The 6,130-nt window shown below is 44.7% G+C and overlaps 1 pseudogene; it reads right to left on the minus strand.

The window, feature by feature from the left end:
* Positions 1 to 110: 110 nt before the first annotated feature.
* Positions 111 to 5,833, minus strand: LOC125482515 (annotated as a pseudogene).
* Positions 5,834 to 6,130: the final 297 nt, after the last annotated feature.

Genomic DNA, 6,130 nt, shown 5'->3' on the forward strand with positions numbered 1-6,130 from the left:
TCTAGGCCCGAAATGTCAGCCTTCTTGCTCCTCTGATGCTGCTTGGCCTGCTGTGTTCATCCCGCTGTACAGCTTGTTATCTCAGATTCTCCAGCATCTGCAGTTCCTGCTATCTCTGGAGTAAAGCTCGTGTGAGTTCCTCTCTGAGGCTGACAGAGTCAGATAACTGCTCACACTGAACGTGTTTTCCGTCTCCTGCTGGATCCGACTGGTCTCAACCCCATTGACCCTGACGCTGCCATCTACCGCACATTCAGTGTTCACAGCGCTCGGGTTAAAACCGCGCACTAATCACACCAGGGTCGCCGTGTCCTCTTCCGTGATTTGAACTGGTGATGGTGGAAGGAGGGAGACGGATGGTTCCTTTGGACCTGTTTTAATATAATAGGTTCAGGAGTGCGAGAAATTGCTTTGGTTAAAACACAGAATTTTCCAAACTAGCACTTTCACATCACGTAGAATACAAAAGTAGATCGCTTTGCTTCTATGTGCGTATTCCTAAACAGGCATACTAAGTGCTCTTATAAGCCCATTAGCCTGATCAAACACTATGATGGTTTGAATATTTCCCACTGCGATGTTATGGACGGTAGTGAACCTTCCGCCTTTTTTATGGTAACCTGTTATGACACACTTATGGAGCAAGTGAAACTTGAACGCAGGTCCTCTGGCTCAAAGGTACCGACACCATGCTGAGCCACAAGAACGGCCCCATTTTGGGTCTTTTCCAATGTTGATTAACGTTGCCTTCGATTTAAACAGAAATCGTGGAGGCAGGCTGTCTCCCTGAGCCAGGAGACCTGCGTTCAAGTCCTACCTGCTCTAGAACATTCTGATAATTTGTCAGAAAAGGTTGATTTTAAGAAAATATCTGGAGTCGGGTTATCATTTTCGGGGGAGGCGATGGCTCAGTGGTGTTATCGGTGCGTTATTAATCCAGAGACCCAGGTAATGTTTTGGGGACCCAGGCTCCAATCCCGCCATGGCAAGTGGTGGAAGGTGAATTTAATAAAAATCTGGAGTCAGGCTGCCGATTTAAGAGCACCGGTTTATTAAGGGTGTTGCACAATGAGAAGACCTACTCTCTGATCCTACTTCAACCTCATGGTGTACATTGTGGGCTCGCTTTCAAAATCACGGAGAGGAGAAGCCTTATGTTGTCTACGGATATAGAAGACAACGTCCACATCCGTGGTGCAGAGGTACATTGTAATAGAGATTTTTAAAAAAGCCGCTTTCCGCGTTGGCTAACGCATATTATTTGGTTCTAGGGCTCACGTAACGTTGTAACACATCTTTAATTATATTTCAAGTAGTTGTTTAACTGACTTCACTAATGAGGTTGTTGACTTGATCGCCGAGCTGGCTTGTTTTTGTTCGGACATTTAGTCATCATGCTCGGTGACGTCACCAGTGGAGCCTCCGCGTAGAATAACATCGCTTCGTCGGAGGCCCCACTGATGATGACACCTTGCATGGTGACGAAACGTCTGAACAAAAACAAGCCAGCTCAACGAGCAAGTCAACAATCTCATCCACAACCCGGGCTACAGATCTTTGCCAAAATTTTAAATGACTTCATTAATCAGTACACTGAGCATTCAAATAACTGTCAGTTGACGTCAGATTTTTTTCCGAGCTTTTGAGAAGAAATATCTGTCCGTAAGACCTGTTATGATTTGGGCAGAAACGTTGAGTCCATTTGCACCACAAAATGCAAACACGTTCAATACGGGTTGAACTGAATCCTATTCAACACACACTTGACCTTTCTGTATAGGTTTTTACATTTATACAGATTGTCCTTCTTGCGAAGTAAAATCCGTTATACTTTGCTCAATTTAAAGATGAAACATCTGCGCGTTCGATAGGCGTAAAGTATGCCCGCGCTGCGTTGTTTAGTATCGTAGCTTATAAACATCACGAGTACAAAACAAAAATGTAAAGTCGTTTCCAAATCTCAATTAAGAAGTTCCGGACTACTGCTCTATGCGGTTTTAATCGAAGGGTAGGAAGTGCTCTGGCTAAGTACGATACAACAACTATGTTTGCTCAGGGAGAAATGTGTGAGTAAATAGATTAAACATAGTATAATAAACGCACAGAATCACAACATTCTCTCAGCGATAGCAGAACCAATTCTGAGTCAGTGGTATTTGCCACAGTAGGACAATAGACAATTCTCTGTTCTTTCCGCTGCTTTTCATTTAACATTCACAATAGGTTCAAAACACAAAGAATTAAGATTTGAAGGTAAGTTTTTCGTATCTAAAAGAAAAGCTTGAAATTCTTCTGCATTTTGGCTAAGAAATTAAACTGCTGAAGTAAGTGGTTCTCCTTTATTTAAAACATCAGAATGAACAACTAAGGTGCTCCTGAAACAGTGTCTTCCAAATCCGTGGCTACTACCTCTTAGAAGGGCAAGGGAAGCTGATATATGGGAACCACCGTCATCTTGCAAGATTCCCCCTCCAAGCCAATCATCATCCTTACTTGTAAATGTATCGCTGTTCCTTCATTGTCGCTGGGTCAAAATCCTGGAACCCTCTCTCTAACAGCACTGTGCAGCAGTCCGGGGAGGCAGCTCACAGTCACCTTCTCAAGGGGCAACACGCATAGGCGATAAATTCTAGCCCAGCCAGCGACGCTCACGCCCAATGAATGAATCGAGAAAGTACAAGTCAATTTGTCAATGTCCCGCATTGAACTGGTTGAACGCGGACTGGGGTTGTTCTGGCAAAGCTTCACTCTAAATATGCCCACTCAAACATTCGTTTATTAAATTAACCATGCAGCACTACATTGAGTAACTTTGAGTGACCCTGTTTTAAAGACATTGTTTACTATTTAATATGTTACGTTTAAAATCATGACTAACACATTTCCCCCCCCCCATCCCAATTAATTTAACCTTAACCCTAGCCCACAGTAAATTGAAAAGGAGGAAAAATATTTTCTCCAATCTCCTAGTTCCCTCTTGTGTACAAATTCCATTGCTCACGTGGAAAAGTTATCTTGCAAAGTATTTTCGGGATATCGGAAACGTTTCGAAATTGTGGGATAATGAAGCAAATAGACACGAAGGGAAATCTCCGCGCTATTAGTCAATCGACTCCATGGCCAGCGGCCATGGCATCGTTCTCATTTTAGGAATAAAAGGAACGTTCGGAACAGTATATTAGAAGCCATTCCTTCAATTACGACTAATATTAAGCATCGATACTAAAGCAATTCAAGATCACAGTAGGTGATAGTAAGAACTGCCGATGTTGGAGTCTGAGTTAACAAGGTGTGGAGCTGGAGGAACACAGCAGGCCAGGCAGCATCAGAGGAGCAGGAAAGCTGACGTTTCGGGTCCGGACCCTTCTTCAGAAATGGGGGAGGGGAAGGGGCCTCTGAAATAAATAGAGAGGGGACGGTGATGGCAGGAAGATAGTGGAGCGGATCGGTGGGAGAGAAGACGGACAGGTCAAGGAGGCGGGGATGAAGCTAGTAAAGGTGAGTGTAGGTAGGTAGTGGTGGGGATTGGTCAGTGAGGAGGGAGAGGCGGATAGGTCGAAGAGAAGACGGACCGGTCAAGGAGGCGGCGATGAGAGGGGGTGCTGGTCTTGAGATGAGGTCGGGGGTGGGGAGATTTTGAAGCTAGTAAAGTCCACATTGAGGCCGTTGGGTTGTAGGATTCCAAGGCGGAATATGAGGTACTCTTCCTCCAGTTGCCGGGTGGCATCTTGTGACACTGGAGGAGGCCCAGGTTGGACATAATAAAAACCAAAAGAACTGCGGATGCTATAAATCAGGAACAAAACCAAAGTTGCTGGAAAAGCTCAGCAGGTCTGGAAGCATCTGTGAAGGAGAAAACAGAGTTAACGTTTCGAGTCCGGTGACTCTTCCTCAGAACTTCTGAGGAAGGGTCACCGGATCCGAAAAGTTAACTCTGTTTTCTCCTTCACAGGTGGTGCCAGACCTGCTGAGCTTTTCCAGCAACTTTGTTTCTCTCCCAGGTTGGACATGTCGTCCAGGGAGTGGGAGGGGCAGTTGAAGTGTTTCGCGACTGTTCCCACCTATCCGCTTCTCCCACCTCACTGACCAATCGCCATCCCCACTTCCTACCTACACTCACCTTTACTAGCTTCATCCCCGCCTCCTTGACCTATCCGTCTTTTCCCCAAACTATCCGCTCAACTATCTACCTGCTTTCACGCCCCCCTCTATTTATTTCAGAGCCACCTTCCCCTCTTCCATTTCTGAAGAAGGGTCCCGACTCGAAACGTCTGCTTTCCTGCCCCTCGGATGCTGCCTGGCCCGCTGTGTTCCTCCAGCTCCACACCTTGTTATCTCAAGATCAGAGTAATTGGTTCCAGTTAGTAGGTTATTAGGAAATATTTTGAGCCTTAATTTGTTGATAGACTGCAATTTTTCTCCCTACAGTCTGCATTTTCTCATTAAAATTGCAGTCAGCTACAGTTTGTAAGGCTTCAAGAAAAGTTGGTAAGTCTTCAGTACTTCATAGTCCACCCTATATCCTGACTCGACAAGGTTATCTGCGGGGAGACAAACAGCGCACATTCTAATAAAGGCACTGGCACAGATCACGAGCAAGACACTTTGCAGATCTTTCTGTGTTGCTCGTTGAGTTCAACGCACAATGTCATGTGCGGTAACTTATTGGCGCTGGTCAAGAATGCAATGGAAGGAATAACAACCGAAAACCTCCAAACAGTAGGCACTCCAAGTGCCCACTTGGGCAGTGCTATTTCCAATTGAAGAATGAGCAGAAGCCTGCTAAAAACCTCATGTTTCGAAGTTGACACTTTTACCATCAGTTGATTTGCCTCAATCACTAAAGAACATGCAACCCATTATTTCCGCCAAGTTAACAAAAATCATGGAACTCTGCAAGGAGTGGTTTTATTTTGTGCTAAGACTCAGACTCGTTCCTTTACCGAAGATCAAGCCAGTTTTCCACATAGCACAATAATAGCACGTCGCGTCCTTTTGTTGTACATTAGCCATTGTAAGGGTTCCTGTGTTGCCTGATATAGACCGGAGAATTTTTCCGAAATGCATGGCCCTCTGTAAATGCTGCTTCCAGATCAATAGTAGACTAAAAGCTGGCGAGCTTTTCCAGAGAGTTCTGAGGAAGGGTCACCGGATCCGAAACGTTAACTCTGATTTTTTCTTAACAGATGCTGCCAGACCTGCTGAGCTTTTCCAGCAACTTCTGCTTTTGTTCTTGATTTACAGCATCCGCAGTTCTTTCGGTCTTTATTGAGTATTTCCAGGAATCTGCTTGTACTAGAACACAATGCCATTTCGTAAATTGGCATCAGACAGGGTGCAAGTTATTTGGACGTTCTTTCCTGGAGACGTTGACATCGAGAGCGGCTGGTTCACTGTAACCTGCGCATTTAAATCTGAAAATAAAGAGCAAAGTCTGAAAAGTGACTAGACCATGAGAATAGTAATTTAAAATGAAAATTGTCCATCATACATTGCCCATGAAAGTATATAACTGCGCAAAACACCAGCGCACCCACAACTCGTATCCAGTAAAACATGATAACTGATCAAATGGGGCAGAGACACGACAGTTTCCGGATAAGTGGGTTCTAAAGTCTATCTCCAACGCCGCTGAAGGACATATAAATCGAGCTGCCACACGCGTTCCTCGTTTATGCAAATCAGCCCACAGTCTGAAGCCAATCAGAAGCCGCCAGATCCCCACTATCTATCCAGTTTACCTCAAACTGGCAGCATGATAGGAATTGAAGTAACTGGTCCTCCTGGATTTCTTCTGATTTTATGGACCTGACATACCTGGACAGTTTTCCATATTGCCAGGGGGGTACCAGAGTTGCAGTTACACCAGAACAGCTTGGCTAGGCATGCAGCTAGTTTAGGAGGACAAGTCTTCAGTAGGGTTGGCGCAATGTTAAAAGGGTCTATATCTTTTACATTATGCAATGAATCCAGCCGGCACTTGGACTTCAAATAGACCTGTATGGATCATCTACTTTTGGCTGAATATGGTTTCAAATGCTTCAATCTTGCCTTTCATACTAATCTGTACGACTACCTCATCATTGAGAATGAAGACAGTTGTGGGACCTGCTTAATGGTTTAGTTTTGG

This window comes from Rhincodon typus, unplaced genomic scaffold (assembly GCF_021869965.1).
Source record: "Rhincodon typus isolate 14 unplaced genomic scaffold, sRhiTyp1.1 hic_rhity00011581, whole genome shotgun sequence".
NCBI classification, from domain to species: domain Eukaryota; kingdom Metazoa; phylum Chordata; class Chondrichthyes; order Orectolobiformes; family Rhincodontidae; genus Rhincodon; species Rhincodon typus.